This window comes from Anabrus simplex, chromosome 11 (genome assembly GCF_040414725.1).
Source record: "Anabrus simplex isolate iqAnaSimp1 chromosome 11, ASM4041472v1, whole genome shotgun sequence".
Taxonomy (NCBI): domain Eukaryota; kingdom Metazoa; phylum Arthropoda; class Insecta; order Orthoptera; family Tettigoniidae; genus Anabrus; species Anabrus simplex.
In genome coordinates this window covers 120526835-120548445 of record NC_090275.1, presented here as the reverse complement: position 1 = coordinate 120548445, position 21611 = coordinate 120526835, and the positions used below count along the sequence as shown (strand labels likewise).

General features: G+C 39.1%; 1 protein-coding gene across 1 annotated transcript in view; it reads left to right on the top strand.

Annotated features, from left to right (window-relative positions):
* Positions 1-21611, top strand: part of LOC136883058 (uncharacterized protein C19orf47) — a 282706-nt gene that overhangs the window by 146944 nt on the left and 114151 nt on the right. The window lies entirely within an intron of this gene.

The following is a 21611-nucleotide window of genomic DNA, read 5'->3' as shown; positions in this document are numbered from 1 at the left end:
CAGAATATGTTAAAATTAACAAATGAATAAAATAATTGTGATGTCGTTTAAAATTTCTTGATGCCAAAGTCTAGGTTGTCGGTTGGACTCGTGTTGCACATTTAAATTCAAGTGAAGTCTTAGTTTTCTGGAAAGTTCTGGGGGCAAGTTCCACGATGGCGCAGAGGGAATTGTCCTATATGACCAATATAGACTTGACAAATTGAGAAAGCTGGACTTGTTCTATGTAGCTTAAGCAAATGCTGTGTTTAAAGGAAGTCTCAATTCAGTTGGAACCCAAAGAACCTGAAGAACAAAATTAGAATTAATGCAAGAAATCTGATAGAGAATGTACTAAGGGAGGGAGGTGTGTGTGTGTGTGTGTGTGGGGGGGGTGGGTGGGTGGGTGGGTGTGTGTGTGTGTGTGTTTTTGCGCTTGTTTGAAACGAGCTGTTGGAAGGAGTGCAACAGACAGAGTGAGCGTCACGCAGCGTAGATCAGCAGGAGAGGAGAAGGGATGCGGAGGGGTAAGTGTGGAAGGAGACAGGGAAGGAGGGAAGGGGAAATGGTTCAGGACGGGTTAGGAGAGAGGGAAGTTATGGAATTTGAAATGGAAGGTGACCCTTAATTGATTTAAAGAAAGGTTTATTAACAGTTGATTTGTTTTTCCTAAATAGGAAATGAAAAGATTGAATAAAATGTTGGGTTTCTCGGTAATTTCGTTAAGATTGTAGTTGGCATTGAAATATTGATCCAAATCTATGTAAAAGCTCTCAATTATGTTGAGTAGAGGTCCCTTTTTAACTATTTCTAGTATGTCCATGTCTGTTTCAGTGTTCGTGAAACTATGGTTATAATCGACCATATGTTGGCCGATGGCTGAAAATTTGTTGTATTTAGCTGCGTTAAAATGCTCAGAGTATCTGATATAATAATGATGATGATGATGATCCATTTTTACTGTATGCTTTGGAGATGCCTTTGCTTGCGAGGCGAAGAGCCCGAAAGAGGTAAAAGGAGTGGGTAAATGAAATTTTAAGCAAAATGAGTCGATATGGTCCATTTTCCCACTTATATGACGATCTTCAAGTTAATGAAGCTCAACATTTTGGTTATTTTCAGATGAAAGAAACTTTTCAGTACATAATATCCAAGGGGGAGGATTGTCTGCAGAAGTACAGTAATTTCAGGGACACCATTGCACCCACAGAACGTCTAGCACTAACATTAATGTAGGAATAATTTAAAAGTATTTATACAAGACAGGAGAAACTAAGTACCTGTATTACAAATCGGAATCATACAATAAATCAGTACAAGATGCAATTAATGCGGTAACTAATACATTAATTAAGAAAGCATGTCACTGAAAAATAAACAGTTGAAACAACCAATGCCCTATTGCTGAGGATCAAAATTATCATAGTACGAAGCAGTGCTAGAATCAGTGAAATGAAATAATTAATTTGACGATATGAAGATTGCGATGATGAACCTGTTGAAGATTGATTACGTCTCTGTCTTTCTATCTGTTCTACCAAGAGAACATTCATTAATTCCATCCGTATACTTAACTTGTTTTCCGGTGGTACTTCACGTAAATGTAGGAGAAGACTAACCAAAAACTGGTAGTCACTGTCTCCATCAGTTTTTGCTCTTGTCTGAAAGAAAGACAGTTTCTTGTTTTTTAATCTCAAGAATTTTCTCGTCGTAATTAACTTTTTTATTCTTCTTCTTACAAGGGTTCTTAAATGTTCTATTTCCTGTAATTTTGGTTGTTTCTTTACTCGATTTTGAACATTCCCCTTCGCGATCATTGGCATCCGGTTGTGCATTATCCTCCTGATTAGAGTCTGTGTGGGCTGTATTGGAGGTACTAGGACCGTCGAACATTTCATGTATTGTATTGTTTGTAATATCAGGAACGCTGCTTTGCATGCTTTTTGGTTGCATAGCATCAGTATGAAAACTCATTTGGTTGAAGAAAGCCCATGTATTTGACGATTCTCTACCACTGCCAGATTTTGTTTCATTCAGTTTTTCAATTCTCTCCTAAATGAATCCCTGAGATTCCTCCATCTTTTCTTAAGTTCTTCAACTGCAATAGAAAGGAAAATGCAGCGAAATTATACACCAGTCAAGTGAAGAGATAAGGAACTGTTGTAACAGATCCTTTGAGATCCTGAAATTTACTTTACTACAATTCAAACATCTATGCTAATCATCTACCCAAAGAAAATCAAATTAATTTCATTAAATCACAACAAAAGACCAATGAAAACATTGAACATATTAATTTTTAAATAATAGCCATTAAATTTTTAATAAAATTATGTTGTAACTAGCTCACTGTGGATGCATTTTATTACAACATAATCACGTCCTTTGTATTTTGCAGGTACTTAGCAACTGGTTCATCTTTCAAAACACTGGGTTATTCTTATCGTATATCAGATGCTACAGTGGGAAGAATTATTCACGAAATGTATTCTGTGTTATGGGAAACATTACACAGTGACCATATTCCATTCCCTTCTGGTGAGCAAATTGATGAGATTGAATCACAGTTTTGAAGAAAATGGAAATGTCCGAATTGTGTTGGGTGTATAGACGGTAAACGCATAAGAATGAAGTGTCCGAAGCAGTCTGGAAGTATGTATTACAACTACAAAACATTTTTCTCTATCATACTGCAAGCAGTGGTAGGAGCAGACTACAAATTCATTTGTATTGATATAGGGGCCTATGGAAACAGGTAGGATTTTCGGGTACTCAAACTTGAATAAACAGCTGGATCATGGTGCGTTAAAGGTAAAGTGCTTGAAAGAGCTTCCTCGTAGTGATGTAACTGTACCACATTTTCTGATAGGGGATGGAGGATATCCCCTGAAGGCCTATTTGATGAACCGTTATCCTATGAGACATTTAACACCCGAACAAGAAAAAACGTTTATCGCATACAAGACAAGTGGTAGGGTGTGCCTTCGGTATAATAAGCAATAAATGGCGCATATTAATGAAAGCAATAGAAGTTACCCCCGAGAGAGCGGAAAACATTGTGAAATGTATTTATTACACAATGTGATAATACACAGAGAAGGCTCACCAGAAATACAGCCTTCAACAGAATAGACTAAAAACCACTCTAGGTTTGCTAGCAGGGGTGAGAATAGGAGCAGTCTTAAAGCTACTGATGTGAGGGAAAAATTAAAGACCTATTTTGCTAATAATCCATAATGATCATGAATGTCAACAAAAACTGTTAATCTGAGGTCGTAAATATATGATTGCAACTGTAAGCCTACTTGAATCAGAGTTGTTAAATACAAACATAATAATTTAAATAAATATAAAATTAATAACATGGTAATTACGTAATATAATGTACCTGATTCTTCCATTTCAAGTGCAACCTCCTTCCACAACTTCAATTGCACATTCCTCATGTGATACTGAGGCTCCTTCTGGTCCCACAGATATTTTCGTTCCTGAATTAAATTAACGAATTTCTCACAATCCATTGCTGTCGTGTATTGTCACACAGAAAATCCAAACTGTACTGGATGTAATGCGCCGTCGCACGTGTACGTACTACCAGCCCGCTTCCAGTGGACGAGCTTCCATCCCCCTCGCATCTGTTTGGAACAGTCCTGCGTTTTCGTGCATATACAGACGACCCTTCATCGCTACTTGTCGCATGATTACGCATCCAAAGGACGAGAGGCCTTAGGAAACGTGACAACTATGGAATTGATGTGGAACCCTAAAGTTAATGGAACGTAGCCTTTTTGCTATGAAAGAAACCGGAGAGGGTAATTGCCCTTGGATTACAACATTTATTTATAAAAAAGACACAAAATCAGAAACTCAAAAATTGAAAGACCTTTACAAAGGGAAATTAAAGAGTTATTAGGCATGCCTGCAGACATGCACAGTGCGGTAAAAGAAATTTTATCACTAAACTCAAACCTATAGAAACCCTAATCCGATGATACATGTCTACTAAAATGAGGGTTAGTTCCATTCTACACAAACAAATATAGAAATTAAACCAAACAGAGGTACGTAAACTTGAATCATGATCTAAAACACTTCAGATAACCTGCATAGATTTTATGTATGAAAGGTGACACTTAAATACCAGGCGGCAAACCCGAGGGATAATTCAAACATAATACAAAGGTTAAGAAGAAGGGTATTGCCTCCAAACAAATAGTATATGATCTTAGCTTCGAAACTGTCATTTTGACAAATTAGCCGTGAACGTGAAATTCGAAGGTAAGCTCCTGCATACGAAAGCCCCAGGGGCTCTGAACTTTGGAGCATGGGTTGGCGACCACGGGGCCCTCAGCTGATTCCTGGAATTGCTTCCACTTGTGCCAGGCTCCTCACTTTCATCTATCCTATCCGACCTCCCTTGGTCAACTCTTGTTCTTTCCCGACCCCGACGCTATTAGGTTTGCGAGGGCTAGGGAGTCTTTCATTTTCACGCCCTTCGTGGCCCTTGTCTTACTTTGGCCGATACCTTCATTTTTCGAAGTTTCGGACCCCTTCCCTTTTTTTCCTCTCTGATTAGTGTTATATAGAGGATGGTTGCCCAGTTGTACTTCCTCTTAAAACAATAATCACCACCACCACCACCATCCTGCATACGAAAAAGAAAGGTACAGTAAATTATCACATTTGAAGTTAAAAACTGAAATAAAGGTGGAAACAGTGCTTACCCTGAGACAGAGTTTCCCATGAGGGGACTGAAAGATGAGCATGTCCGCTCTCTACGATGATTAGATGATCAAAGACACAGACACTAGCGCACTCCCACAAAAGAAGTGGGTCAAGATAGAGAAACAGCAAATGGTGCAACCACCAAAGAATGCAGACTTTACCTTCAACTTTCACATTCACCAGTTATATTTACTTTTATTTTCTCCAATCAAAAGTCTCTTCTTCCTTGCTGACACAGTGGTAATAAATGTTCAAGAAAAGTTTTCGTATATGGAAAAGGAAACACACTTCCAGAACTGTGCATGTTTCATAAATAATTGACCAAATACGAAAATATAAAAATCCACAGATTAATGAAAATTTTGGTACAACCCATAAATAAGAGTTTTTAGAACAGAGAATTTAAAATGATCTGGATAGTTCCACATTTATGAGATCGAAACAACTCTTTGAAGTCAAAAATTTAAGTCTAAACAGAATAAAATCTTTAAAAAATAAACCCTCGGGGGAGCCTGTTAACCTCTATGGGCACGACCCCGGGTGGTGGATAGGGGGTCCCTATTTTCAGTAGGGCTGGTTGAAATACGAAGTACAGCCTGCGGAACAACAGGCAGCCCAATTCCTGGAAGCTTTAAAATACTGGGACACCCTTTCTACAGGGGTCACAGATATGGAGGGCCCAAGCCCAGGTATGGTTGAAGACCCCCAACGGCATCAGTGGTGGAGAAGGTGGACTTTGGTACGGCATTGGTGGCAGAAGAGGGAAACTTGTAGCATATGTACTCCAGAGGAGCGACTACAGAAGGTGTCTGTACTCCATTGGAGGGGCCTAAAATAACACCTGACAGTAGGTATACAATGCCTTTGAGAGTGGCGACCCCATCTTAATAATAGCCTATATACGGTATTGTACTAGGAAATCAACCTCGGAAAAGGTTAGGGTGTCCCCTGCTTAAAGCAACTTGCAGGTCTCAGGGTACTGGGGTAACTGTGAGAAATGGGCGACCAGTAACGGACATAAAGATAGGAATAGTAAATCTTATGACCCCGACAGGAAAAGCCGAGGAAGTAGTAGACTTCATGAAGAACGAGAATGTGGAAATGATGGGGCTGAGTGAAGTAAAATGGAAAGGTAACGGAAGGAAGAAATTGAGGAAAGGATACACATTATACTGGAGTGGTGGCCAGGAGGGAATAAACGGAGTTGGAATAATCATTTCAAAGCAATTGAAGGAGTATGTTGAAGTAGTAGAACGTATGAGTGACAGATTAATGAAGATTAGACTAAAAACGAAGAATGAAGTGATGGACTTCATACAAGTGTGTGCACCGCAGACGGGAAACAGGGAAGATGATATTGAACGATTCTTGGAGAAAGTAAAAAGAGAAATTTCAGGTGTGGAAGTGGTTATTATGGGAGATCTGAATGCACAGGTCGGAAACAAGAGACACGGAAGGGAAGAAGTCATTGCACCATATGGATATGGGAGAAAGAATTGTGAAGGAGAGGAACTAGTGTACTTTGGTGAAAGGAATGGACTGTTAGTGGGGAATACACGGTTTCAAAAGAAAAACAGCAGGAAAATTACAAGATATGGGTGGGGTGACAGAAGAACAAAATCAGTAATTGACTACTTTTTGGTGGAAAGGACAAATCACAGGAAGTTGATGGATGTGACAGCTTTGCCAGGAGAAGCATTTGATGCGGACCATAGAGTTGTGGCAAAATTACGGTTGGGAAAAATGGAAAAGCTAAAAGAGATAAGAGAAAGCAAAATAAAAGTATGGAAATTGAAAGACAAAAATGTACAGGAATATTTTCAGGAGAGATTAAACCAACGAATCCCAGTTACTGAAGTGGAAAATGTAGAAGAGGAGTGGGCCAATTTTAAAAAGGCATTTGTTAGTACATCAGTGTGTGCTTGTGGCAGGACATTTACAAGAGTGAAAGAAAAGGAAACACCGTGGTGGAATGAGGAAGTGAAGAAAGTGGTGAAAGAAAAGAAGACAGCCTGACGAGAATGGAACAGAGATCAAGCAAAAGGAAATATCTCAACAGAAAACGGAGATGTAAGAAGGTAGTAGGAGAAGAAAAGAGGAGAATTTGGGAAGAATTTACACAAAAAATGTAAGTGGCAGTAAAAGGATGCTGTATGGACTTACAAGAGTAAGAGGGCAGGAAGAGTTATCACAAAGCTAGTGAAAAAAGGATGATGGGGAATTGTTAACACACCCAGAAAAGATGAAGAGAAGATGGAAGGAGTATTTTGATAAGCTGTTGAATGTGAACAACTGTACAGGGGAGATAGAAGCAATACAGTGTGAGGACTCAACAACAGAGGATTACAGTATATAACCAATGCTGGAGGTGGAATTAGTGGTACAAAAGATGAAGATGGGAAAAGCAACAGGGATGGATGAAATCAGTGTGGAAATGATAAAGGCTGCTGGACCTGTTGGTATGCAATGGTTGTACCAGCTACTAAAGTGTTTGTGGAATCACAAATGTGTACCAGAAGACTGGAAAAAGGGATGATAATACCAGTGTTTAAGAAAGGGGACAAGAAAGTTTGTGATAACTATAGAGGAATCACACTTATATCGGAGGCAGTTAAAATACTGGAAAGGATATTAAAAAGAAGAATGAGAAGAAAGATTGGAGGAGAGTTACAAGAGGAACAATATGGCTTCTGGAGTGGAAGATCTACAATGGAAACAGCTGATGGAAAAGAACTGGGAATATGGAAAGGATCTGGTCATGACTTTCATAGATATAGAAAAGACATATGATAGTGTCCCCAGAGAGAAGGTTTGGGAAATCATGGTTAAAAAGATACCTGGAAGAGAAATGTTAGAAATGGTGCAAGCAATGTACAACTATGTTAGCAGAGTACTGACCCCAGTTGGAAAGACAGAATGGTTTAGGAATAAGGCTGGACTGAGACAGGGGAGTGTGCCGTCACCTCTTTTGTTTATTATGGTCATGGACGAAATTGTAAAGGAAACAAAGGAAGCTTGTGGAGATAACGAGATGAAGATACTGCTGTTTGAATATAATGTGGTGATCTGGGGAAAGAAGTGCAACAACAACTAGATGCACTGAATAAAAATAGAGATGTATGGCATGAAAATCGGTAAGAGAAAAGTAAGTAAGTAATATGTTTTATTTATCCTGGCAAAGTTAGGGATGTACTCCCTTTCTTACACTTAACCAGTCTTAACCTAGAACACTTAATAATAACTACTGATGATAATAATATAATATGAACAATAATAACGGTAATAGCATTAACAAAAGTAACCACAATTAAAAAGATCATATCATCTATATAATATAAATCGCACGTAGAAGAATTCAATTTTGAATAATGAGTTCTATAACAACTACTTAAGAAAAAGTTTAGAAAATGTATACATTTCTACAGTACACCGAAATATCGCCTTCAGTTGAGAGGTGAAGAGAAGGATTAGTAAGAAGGAAAAGAAGAAGAAGAAGATCTGTGAAAGGAAGAGGGAAACGATGATGAAGAGGCGGTAGGAGTAGGTGTTTTCAGGTCATAATTTGATGATTCATGCATGTTTACCTAGTATTTCGACACAGGCATGTTCAAAAGCTAAGCTGCTGGACATGCTTCTGACGTCCACTGGTAAGAGATTCCATTGTCGGGCTACGGTAACGGTGAATAATTTCGTGTAGATTGCTGTTCTGTGTACAGGAAGGGATAAACACATGGTGCTGCAGGATCGGGTATTTTTGTTATGGTCTGTGGAGAGGAGCTTCATTCGATCACGGAGATAGGCTGGTTGAGAACTTTTAAGAATAGTATGCAAGAAGCAAAGAGTATGAAGTGTGCGTCGTTCTTGCAGGCGAAGCCACCCGAGCCGCGTGTAAGACGGTGTGACATGGTCAGCGTAATCAATCAATCAATACTGATCTGCATTTAGGGCAGTCGCCCAGGTGGCAGATTCCCTATCTGTTGCTTTCCTAGCCTTTTCCAAAATGATTTCAAAGAAATTGGAAATTTATTGAACATCTCCCTTGGTAAGTTATTCCAATCCCTAACTCCCCTTCCTATAAATGAATATTTGCCCCAGTTTGTCCTCTTGAATTCCAACTTTATCTTCATATTGTGATCTTTCCTACTTTTATAGACGCCATTCAAACCTATTCGTCTACTAATGTCATTCCACGCCATCTCTCCGCTGACAGCTCGGAACATACCACTTAGTCGAGCAGCTCTTCTTCTTTCTCTCAATTCTTCCCAACCCAAACATTGCAACATTTTTGTAACGCTACTCTTTTGTTGGAAATCACCCAGAACAAATCGAGCTGCTTTTCTTTGGATTTTTTCCAGTTCTTGAATCAGGTAATCCTGGTGAGGGTCCCATACACTGGAACCATACTCTAGTTGGGGTCTTACCAGAGACTTATATGCACTCTCCTTTACATCCTTACTACAACCCCTAAACACCCTCATAACCATGTGCAGAGATCGGTACCCTTTATTTACAATCCCATTTATGTGATTACCCCAGTGAAGATCTTTCCTTATATTAACACCTAGATACTTACAATGATCCCCAAAAGGAACTTTCACCCCATCAACGCAGTAATTAAAACTGAGAGGACTTTTCCTATTTGTGAAACTAACAACCTGACTTTTAGACCCGTTTATCAACATACCATTGCCTGCTGTCCATCTCACAATATTTTCGAGGTCACGTTGCAGTTGCTCACAATTTTGTAACTTATTTATCACTCTATAGAGAATAACATCATCCGCAAAAAGCCTTACCTCCGATTCCACTCCTTTACTCATATCATTTATATATATAAGAAAACATAAAGGTCCGATAACACTGCCCTGAGGAACTCCCCTCTCAACTCTATTACAGGGTCAGACAAAGCTTCACGTACTCTAACTCTCTGAGATCTATTTTCTAGAAATATAGCAACCCATTCAGTCACTCTTTTGTTTAGTCCAATTGCACTCATTTTTGCCAGTAGTCTCCCATGATCCACCCTATCAAATGCTTTAGACAGGTCAATCGCGATACAGTCCATTTGACCTCCAGAATCCAAGATATCTGCTATATCTTGCTGGAATCCTACAAGTTGAGCTTCAGTGGAATAACCTTTCCTAAAACCGAATTGCCTTCTATCGAACCAGTTATTAATTTCACAAACATGTCTAATATAATCAGAAATAATGCCTTCCCAAAGCTTACATACAATGCATGTCAAACTTACTGGCCTGTAATTTTCAGCTTTATGTCTATCACCCTTTCCTTTATACACAGGGGCTACTATAGCAACTCTCCATTCATCTGGTATAGCTCCTTCGACCAAACAATAATCAAATAAGTACTTCAGATATGGTACTATATCCCAACCCATTGTCTTTAGTATATCCCCAGAAATCTGATCAATTCCAGCCGCTTTTCTAGTTTTCAACTTTTGTATCTTATTGTAAATGTCATTGTTATCATATGTAAATTTTATTACTTCTTTGGCCTTAGTCTCTTCCTCTATCTCGACATTATCCTTGTAACCAACAATCTTTACATACTGCTGACTGAATACTTCTGCCTTTTGGAGATCCTCACATACACACTCCCCTTGTTCATTAATTATTCCTGGAATGTCCTTCTTGGAACCTGTTTCTGCCTTAAAATACCTATACATACCCTTCCATTTATCACTAAAATTTGTATGACTGCCAATTATGCTTGCCATCATGTTATCCTTAGCTGCCTTCTTTGCTAGATTCAATTTTCTAGTAAGTTACTTCAATTTTTCCTTACTTCCACAGCCATTTCTAACTCTATTTCTTTCCAGTCTGCACCTCCTTCTTAGTCTCTTTATTTCTCTATTATAATAAGGTGGGTCTTTACCATTCCTTACCACCCTTAAAGGTTCAAACCTGTTTTCGCATTCCTCAACGATTTCTTTAAACCCATCCCAGAGTCTGTTTACATTTTTATTTACCGTTTTCCACCGATCATAGTTACTTTTTAGAAACTGCCTCATACCTGCTTTGTCAGCCATATGCTACTGCCTAACAGTCCTACTTTTAAGACCTTCCTTTCTATCACATTTATTTTTAACTACCACAAAAACAGCTTCATGATCACTAATACCATCTATTACTTCAGTTTCCCTATAGAGCTCATCTGGTTTTATCAGCACCACATCCAAAATATTTTTCCCTCTGGTTGGTTCCATCACTTTCTGAATCAGCTGTCCTTCCCATATTAACTTATTTGCCATTTGTTGGTCATGCTTCCTGTCGTTCGCATTTCCTTCCCAATTGACATCTGGCAAATTCAGATCTCCCGCTACAATCACATTTCTTTCCATGTCGTTTCCCACATAGCTGACTATCCTATCAAATAATTCCGAATCCGCATCAGTGCTACCCTTTCCCGATCTGTACACTCCAAATATATCAAGTTGCCTATTATCTTTAGAAATGAGCCTTACACCTAGAATTTCATGTGTCTCATCTTTAACTTTTTCATAGCTTACAAATTCTTCTTTCACCAGAATGAAAACTCCCCCTCCCACCTTTCCTATCCTATCTCTACGATACACACTCCAGTGCCGTGAGAAAATTTCTGCATCCATTATATCATTTCTCAGCCATGATTCAACTCCTATTACAATATCTGGTAAATATATATCTATTAAATTACTTAATTCTATTCCTTTCTTTACAATACTTCTACAGTTCAACACTAACAATTTTATGTCATCCCTACTTGATTTCCAGTTCCCTGTTCCCTTATCACCGCTCCCTAGGCCATCCCGTTTCCCTGAATGTACCTCCCTATTACCCTTCCAAACAAATTTCCTAACTTATACGTACCACTGCGGTTTAAATGAAGGCCATCCGAGCGCAGATCCCTATCCTCTACCCACACATTAGGATCTAGAAATTTCACTCCCAGTTTCCCACATACCCACTCCATAGTCTCATTTAAATCCCCAATCACCCTCCAGTCAGTATCCCTCCTACACAGTATTCCACTAATAACAATCTCCGCTTTCTTAAACTTCACCCGTGCTGCATTTACCAGATCCCACACATCTCCAACTATGTTGGTACTTATATCAGCTTGCCTTACGTTGTTGGTACCAACGTGAAACACTACCACCTTCTCCTTCCCCTCCTCCCTCTCTTCTACTTTCCTCAACATCTGCCTCAACCTAATTCCTGGATAACATTCTACCCTGGTTCCCTTTCCTCCACACACTTTCCCCACGTGTCTAACGATGGAATCCCCCATGACCAGAGCCTCAACCCTACCCACCTCATTTGATCCCCTCCCCTCCTGGTCAGCCCTATCTTTCCTGATAGCTTCAGAAGCTACTTCCTCCTCCCTTTTCTCCTTCCCATGACCCTGTTCCACCTGTCTTTTCCTATCCTCTACTCTACATTTCCCTTTCCTACCTTTTCCCTTCCTCCTACTTCCACGCATCTCAGCAACAGTTCCCTGTCCCTCATCTTCCCTCTGTTGTTCTACCTGGAGTGACTCGTACTGATTTCGCACAGACACCTGTCCTGAATTCTGATCCTGAATAGAGCCCTTGGCCTGCAGTCTCCTTCCCCTTAGAACATTAGACCACCTGTCTTCTACAACTCCTCCCTTTCCTTCCCCTCCCTCTTGTACACCTACTGTAACCTGTACATTGTTTGAGGGAGTCCTATCTTCCTTCCTGTCTTCTGTGAGAATCCTAATTATCTCCCTCAAACTTTCCAACTCCTCCCTCATACCCCTCAATGCCTCACCACACCCACAATAAGTACACTTGCGCTCCTTAGCCATTCTTTACGGGGGAAAAATTTTAAATTAAAAAATAACTTATTTACAAAAAAATAAATGAACGGAGGGATATATTGTCTGGGATAGTACACAACAATAAGGTAATTAATATACAACTACACTACCATACTACTTAGTCGTGCTCTATTTTTTTTTTATCCTACAACCCCTAACAGGATAAAAGCTGCTGTTAATTACTGAATATCGAAAGTAATACACAAGAACTACACAATTCCAAACTGCAATTAAGCCTATCCTAATTTCAACAATATTTTAGTAAGAGTTTCTATGGATACCTCTACTACACCAGTACTACACAAATATTTTACAATAATAAAATAAGCACACTAAATTCTAATAGGATATTACTCGTATACTACTGTACAGTATACTACAGTATCACACTTTCAGACGTATCCTAATTACGGTACCGGTACCGTACCGTATGTCACTACTAAGCACAACAGAAATGAAATTTGCAAGAACTACTGTACTCAAAGATTACCAATGAAGCTAAATGCTTAGACAAATTATTATTAGTATTACGGCCTAATAGATATACACGAAAGATAACACACGAATATAGCAGGCAAGATACGGCACTATCTAAATGTACTGTATCTATACTACAATGTATCTACACTACACTACACTGCGTTTGGTTAAATGCTTAAGTATCAAAAGGATTGCCGTACACGAAGAAAAACACGAATATAACTGGCAAGATACTATCTATATATATATATATAATAAGAGTTTTGTCTGTACATTGCTCAGAATTTGAAAAGAAAGGTATTTCTGTATCGGTCATGTCCATAGTAACAAGGAAATGCACTTTTTACTTTTCTGTAATTTCTGTCTGTCTGTCTGTCTGTCTGTCTGTCTGTCTGTCTGTATGTATGTACATGCATCACGAGAGAACGGCTGAAGAGAATTTAATGAAAATCGGTATGTGAAGTCGGGAGAGGAGCCACTACAATCTAGGCTATAAATAATTTTACTCACACTGAGTGAAATGGTAGTTTAGGGGAAGGCCTAAAATTTAATTCTCATATAGAATTAAATTTCCGATCATTTATGTCATACATTGTTACCGCACCGGCTTTGATAACACAGATATTCATGAATTTGTATTGTTGTTGCCAAGTCCATATCAACGCCGAGCCACAAAAAAATGTATTAACATAATTTAATGTTGGTATATAGAGTCGGGGAATAATAAACTACAGTCTAACATATAAACAGTTTTATGCGCCCTGTGTGAAATTGTAGTTTAGGGGAAGGTGCCTAAAATTTAAAATACCTATGTTATTGGTCCTATCGAAAAAGTACTACATAACACAAGTTATAGAGAATACAATTTCCGACCATTTTGGTTTATTCAATGTTATCGTAGCGACTATGATAAGAATGGTATTTCAGAGCCGGAAGAAAACTAAATGTGAAGGCCTACCATATTGAAAGCGCGTAACATTGACCAACAATAACATTACATTGACCATTGTTTGTTGTAGTGGGCTTTGTGTCTTCTGTTGCCACTCATCTACGATAGTTAGGATTAAATTTATCTTACATCGCACCGACACAGACAGGTCTTATGGCGACGATGGGATAGGAAAGGGCTAGAAATGCGAAGGAAGCGGCCTTGAACTTAATTAAGATACAGCCCCAGCATTTGCCTGGTGTGAAAATGGGAAGCAACAGAATACCATCTTCAGGGTTGCGGACAGTGGGGTTCGAATCCACCAGATGCAATCTCACAGCTGCGCGCCCCTAACCACACGGCCAACTCGCCCGGTCGTACCCAGTGTAACAGCCTGCCTGAAGATTAGCAGGAAGTAACTGGGGAGTCAGATAACTTTCTTCTTTAGCATGCCATTCCTCTGGTTCATAAATTTTCTGACACTACTGGTACATAACACACTGGTTCATCATAGCATTCGAGCTGTTCAATCCGTACTCTGAGGCACTGATTGGTATGAGCAGTTTGGATATTTAAGAGAATTATGGCAGAGGAGTGATCACGGATGTCTGTGGCCAGTTCATTCCAGCTCTGGAACTTTGGACTGTTAGATCGGCACCGTAGTACTATTGGTTTAAAGTGAGAAAAGGTGTGGTTTTTCATTTGATTGAGTATTTTATACGATAACATTATCCGGCTCCATTGCTAAATGGATAGCGTGCTGGCCTTTGGTCCAGAGATCCCGCGTTCGATTCCCGGCCGGGTAGGAGATTTTAACCCTAAACGGTTATTTCCCTTGGCTCGGGGCTGGATGTTTGTGCTGTCCCCAACATCCGTGCAACTCACACACCACACATAACACTATCCTCCACCACAATAACAGGCAGTTACCTACACATGGCAGATGTCGCCCACCCTCATCGGAGGGTCTGCCTTACAAGGGCTGCATCCGGCTAGAAATAGCAACACGAAATTATTATGATTATAACTTCGCTACTTTCCTACTCACGTTTTTGTAATGGGATTTGTTTACTTCAGTTAGGAATACCACAAGGTCAGTCTTTCTGAGAATCCCGTAGCGAAGCGCGGGTACATCAGCTAGTCTAATATATTATACTTTATCTTCACTACAATTCTACTGAAATGTGGTTATGTGATTATTACAGCTGGTGGATTATTTTCCCTACTCCACGGGACGGAGAAAAAAAAAGTGTCCTTAATTAGGCCTACTGAAAAATACGAGGTTGTCGACAATAATTTCTCAAATATTTCTATCAAAACTACTACTACTACTACTCCAGGGACTTGAACTGCAATTACTGGGATATATGCCACAGATAAATCTTACACAAGCATTCTGAGCACACTGTAATTTCCTTCCCCAGTCTACTCCTAGGTTGTTGTAAACTATATCACAATAATCAAAATGAGGTAATGCGAGTGATTCAACAAGAATTTTCTTTAGTTTAAAAGGGAAAGTGAATTTGAATTTACTGAGACAACGTAGCGTTCCGTATATTTTTCTACGCACAGATATAGTTTGGGCAGACCAGGACAGATGTTTGTCAAATATTATACTAAGATTTCTTACATTTTGGCTATACTGTATCGGAGTACCACTTATGGACAACTGTGGTAACGCTGTTCGATTGAGTTTGCAAAGTAATTTAGGGTAACCAATAATTATTTACTGGGATTCTGATGGGTTTAATTTTAATCCGTGATTTCTGGCCCATATATGTATGGTCATCAAGTCTTCATTCAGGTGACGTGTTTCTGAGTGTAGGTTTTCGGGTTTGCTGCATATATATATCTGTATGTCATCAGCATATAAGTGGTATTTACAGTGTTTTAATCCGGAAGATATGCCATTTATATACAAAGATGTCGAGTGGGGAAAGGCGAGGAAAGGGCGCTGTGAAAATTGGAAGTCAGAGTCTAGAAATAATTGTGGACAGCTTAAAATGCTAGAGTGGACGTGGAGATTAGCAGAAGGGTACAGCAGGGTATGCATTCTACCAAAGTGTAAGAAATCTTGTTTGGAGCAATGAAGTATTTATTTCTTTATTGACTTAAGCAGTGGCGAAAGGGGTCGTGGCCCTCTTACACTTAACCACATAATTAATTTACAGATAATACATATATAAAAGAAATGTACTGACTGACTAAAGTGATCCTATGTGGTCATAAAAGAAGAAGATAAGAAATGTACTATTCTATTATAAAATCAAAGATAAGCTAAAAACATATAATGAAGAGAGAAAGCAGAGTTCAACAAATAAAATGGAATAAAATTCGGAGCATAAAGATAATAAGAAAGAGACAAAGTCATAATGAAAAGTAAGATACAAACTGAAAAAATAATCAATGCATAAAGAGAACACAATAAGTAATAAAGTAAATGGAAATATAAGTATGGCCATATGTGATCTATGTACATGAGTAGGAAGCTAAATATTATGTACATTACACTATAATAATAATACGTACATTTACACTATGATGATGATGATGATGATGATAATAATAATAATAATAACTACAGTCACACAACCTATTATACGCCATCATACACTTGAAACAATCACACGAAATAGTCAGCGGTAATCTGTACATTCAGTCTTAAATTTTGATATTGGTTGAGTTTCTGACAGCAGCTGGAAGTAAATTCCAAAGTTGTTTTACATATAGAATTGTAGTTGACGGGAATAGCGAGGGATCTTGTGTTATAATGGAATGAGGATAATAAATGGAATTTTGAAGAGATGTTTGTGGGTAGATTTTCCTTCTGAGTTCAATATATCAACGTAAGTACGTGTAATTTCCGTCGCCTCTCGGGTTTCAGCCAGGAGAGAAATGTGTAGCTAGGTGTTATGTGAGCATTGTAACTCAAGTTAAAAACAAATCGAAGACCAGAGTTCAATGCTCGTTGAACTTTCATGATTTGTTCACGGGTCGCATCAACGAGGACAATGTCGCAGTAGTCAAGTATTGGTAGTATCGAAGTTTGGAGTAGTTTTATCTTTACGTCTTGTGGCAAAATGTCCTTATGTCGTTTCAGAGGGTGTAGCGTCGCGTACATCTTTCTACATGTATATCTTACGTGTGCAGACCAGTCAAGAGTTTCGGTCAGGGTCATACCTAGATTCCTTACTTCCTTACTGAACGGGATTACGGTGGCATTTAATGTCACTGGAGGAATAGCAAAATTTTTATACATGATGTTTAATCATTTCTGAGAACCGATAATGATTGAGTTTTTTTGGGGGTTGAGGAGGAGAGAGTTTTCACTGGCGTACACACTGAGTTGTTGAAGGTCGTAGTTAATATCTCTTATTGCATTTGATATATCATTTATATTAGGAGTAAATTTGGAGGTCGTCGGCAAAGAGGTGATACCTATTATACTTTATTTTAGAGGAGATGTCATTAATATACAGGACAAACAAAAGGGGACCAAGAGCAGAACCTTGGGGGGTTCCTGCCTTCCGGAGTCGCCACTGAGAAGCAGTATCTTGTATTATAACACGTTGCATACGATCTGTAAGATGTGCGGTGAAAAATTTTAAAGCAACATTACCGAAAAACGATTTGAGCTTCATCAGCAATGTCTGGATGTTTATCGTGTCATAAGCACTGCCGAAGTCAAGGAGTGCGAGTATGTCCTCAGTCACTTTTGAATAAGGCAGTTGCTGTGCTATGGCTCTTTTTGAAACCAGTTTGAAGCTGGTCAAGGAGAAAGTGAGCCTGAAGGTATTCCAGTATTTGCGCACGTACCAACTGTTCTAACTCTTTGGAGAGAGCAGGGAGAATCGAAATGGGACAGTAATCGAATAGGAATTTCGAACCTGGGTTTTTAGGAAGTGGAATTACATTGGCTTACTTCCAAATTGTCGGTAATGTGCTGCTTTTGAGACAGTAATTAAAAATATGGGTGAGAATGGGTAGAATAGCGCCAATAATATTATGAATGAAAGTAATAGGAATTTCATTCTTAACTTCATTAATGCTGACGATACAAAAGGGACAGGTGCTGGATGTTATTTACGTGTGGTCTGTTAAGCAGATCTCTCTCTTCCATGAAATACTTGTTTAAATCGTCGAGAGGAATGTTGGGTACCTGATGCTGTTCATGTGTTTTTTCCTATGCCCATGGCTCGAAGATGCCTTCAGGGACTAGCCGTATTTAGGTTGGTTACTGATTCGCAAACATATTTAAATTTAAGATTACGGATGATTTGTTCAGTTTTATTCCTAATTATTGTCTACTTTTCATAGTCATTTGGGTCCTGAGTACGTTTGTAATGTCGGTAAAGAGTATCACGTTGGTACATCATATTTTAAACTACAGAGGTTAGCCATGGATTAGGTTTGTGGGATATTCTGATCTGTCTTTACGGTGCAGGTTTGTTGTATAGATTGTGTATTAACGAATTAAATGTATTTATTTTTGCATCAATGTCTGTCAGATTAAAAATGCTATTCCACAGAAGATTGTAGGCATCGTGTCTTAATTCATACATGTCATTATCTTTCATATTCCTGCACGTTATGTACCTAGGTTTATATTTTGGAACGGTGAGTAAGCAAGAAATATAAGATCGTGGGTGGACATGGCCGGTATCAAGGAAAAGTAGAGAGATAATGTACAAAATGTACTATGTACCCATACTGACGTATGCAGCTGAGACTTGGACTAGCAGGCAAGAAAGTAGAATTCAAGCCAGTGAGAAATGAAGATGTTAGGAAGGTAGTTAGAATAGAAAAGCTAAATGAGAGAGTTGAAAAGAATCAACTAAGGTAGTTTCACATGTAAGGAGGATGGAGAAGAACAGAATTCCAAGGCAGATGCTGGATGCAAGAGAGCAAGAGGAAGACCTAGAACAAGGTGGATTGAATCAGTGAAGAGCAGCATAAGAAGACGAAATTTAGACTGGGACAAGATCGTGGAAAAGGAGTGGTGGAAGGAAAGAGGAAGACGGAGAAGTGCCATTAATACCCTGTCCTGACGGGCTGGATGAGGGGAAATGATGATGATGACGATGACAAAAATAGAAAAGATAAGTTTTAATACAATAAAAAAAGACATTTCAAATTAATTCCCACTGCTGTCTTTATACAGCCATATAGGTTTGGTCTTTATTGGGCTGATTGTGTTAATTGTTCAAAGTTTCTTGAGTCCTTCACGGTTTAAAGTTTTATTGAATGCTTTTGCCGTGATTTCGGCGCTTTCCTTCATACTGTGAGTAATTTTTCTGTCCTCACTTTTTAGCATTAACTTATGGGGTTATATATTTGTAGTTGCCTTCCAAAAATTTTGGAAGAATTGTTTCTATGGTAATTTTCTTCTGTTGATTTGTTTAGATCTTTCTGAGATTGCTTCTTGATTTGCCTGATAATTTGGGTGAAATTTTTTTCTGATATTTTTGAGGTTGATAAAATTTTCTTCTGTTTTATGGTTTGAAATGTTACCCTATAATATACCAAAATTAAATAATTAATTGTATCTCTGTGAAAGTTAGTTGAAGGATAACATACCAAGCGAGTTGGCTGTGTGGCTGGGGTTGCACGGCTGTGAGCTTGCATTTAGGAGATAGTGGGTGTCAACAGCCCTGAACAGGTTTTCCATGGTTAAGATTACCAGATATTTTGCCAATTGAACACACATGGGGTATGATGAAGTAGGATCTTATGCATTCTCCAGGGCCTGCAAGGACCGTTGTCAATTTCTTGAAACAATCTGTTGCAGGATGCCATTTGGCATGCTGTTTGCATGCATGAATACACGCCTGCGTTGCTGCCAGAGTGGGGTACACTGTGTATTGGTGCAACTGTTTGGGCACCCTTTACTGTGACGTGCGTTTCACTTGGTCTAAATTTGAAGTCATACGCAGGTCGATCAAATATAAACGGAATTTTTGTTCCCGAACATCAACAGTTGGTAGGACTAGCTCCGTGCTTCTGCTATGCTTAGACGGGACCGTTAGGAGTGGGGAGAGCGTGCTGTTAGATATTTCCCGTCGTTTCATCAGTAACGTCACGATGTCAGAGCAACAGGTGCACCCCCTCCACTGCGCAACGCATAATTATAAAATTTCTTGCTCACGAAGGAGTTAACAACGGCGGAAATTTGCCATAGATTGACTGCACAGTTAGATGATCATTGTCAAGGACTCATGTGTTTGCCTGGCATAAAAAGTTCAAGGAAGGGCAAGAACGTGTGGGAAATCAGCAACATGATCGCCGTCCTCTGACCAGCATTACAGACCAAAACATTTGTGTGGTAAAAGACATCATTGACGACTATCGACTGGCGACAGTAACAGAATTTGCAAAAAAAGTCTGAATCAGTTATGGGAGCTGCGAAGCAATCACCACGTGTGTTCCAGATGAATCCCTCGCCTTTTGACCGTAAATCTGAAGTTCAGACATTTGGAGATCTGTCAGAGGCTTACAGCAAGGTTTGCGGAAGAAGGTGATGCATTTTTGAATCAGATCGTCACCTGCAATGAAACACAGGTCCACCACTACACTCCTGAATCCAAACAAGCCAGTAACGAGTGGCGGAGGAAAGGAGAGGCAGCACCAGTGAAAGCCAAGACTTGACTGTCAACTGGCAAGGTTCTTACAATATTTTTTCGATCGGCGAGGTATTTTGCTGATTGATTTTTTTACATGAGCGACGCAAATGAATGCTGCTTACTACTGTGAGCTGTTGAACAAGGCAAGAGTTGTATATCGTCACAAAAGACTAGACCAACCGATTTTACAGGTTATTCTCCTTTACGATAATACGCGGCCCCATACTGCAACTCTGTCTCCAAGCGACAGGAAATGCACTGGACTACACTTGATCATCATCCTTACAGCCCGGACTTATTGCACTGCGATTTCCATTTGTTTGGACCACTCTTAAAAAAGGTCTAGCAGGGCAACGATTTGAAGGTGATGAGAGTGTGGAAGACTTCGTGCACAACTGGCTGGTGACACGACCCTGTTCTTTTTACGATGTGAGCATCAAAAAACTGCCCGTACGTTGGGACAAATGCATTTCCAAAGCAGGAAACTATCTGGAAAAATAAATTGTAATTGCGTTGTGTTTTTCAATGAATGAATTTAAATACAAAATAAAATCCCGTTTATATGTGATCCCCTCTCGTATATTCCTGCAATGATGAACTACTGTCGTATCACTTGTGAATAAAATTAACTTTTCCTTGAGGATGTTATAGGTTTTTCCCCAGCAGTGTGTGTATGTTTGTATGTCCAACCCTTCTGTCGTTTCTCTACGGGCTCTGGTGTGATGTGAGATGAGATTTCGTAGCAAGCTTTTTTAAAAAAAATTTAACCTGATGTCCATCCTGCCATCAATCTCATGAGAGGAGTTAGTGGAATTAAATGAATTATGTAATATAAGATAATAGGAAGGGAGAGGGTGAAGCCCGGTGCTGGCACATAGCCTCCTGCTGTCGAATAGTACCAAGAGACAAATGGACTAGAATGGGATGAACCACTGTCCCCAGATTACCTCCAGATATCTCCAGATTTGGAATGATTATTATTATTTATCATTTGAACACACCTAAATGAATAAAAAATTATGAGAAACACGAATCCT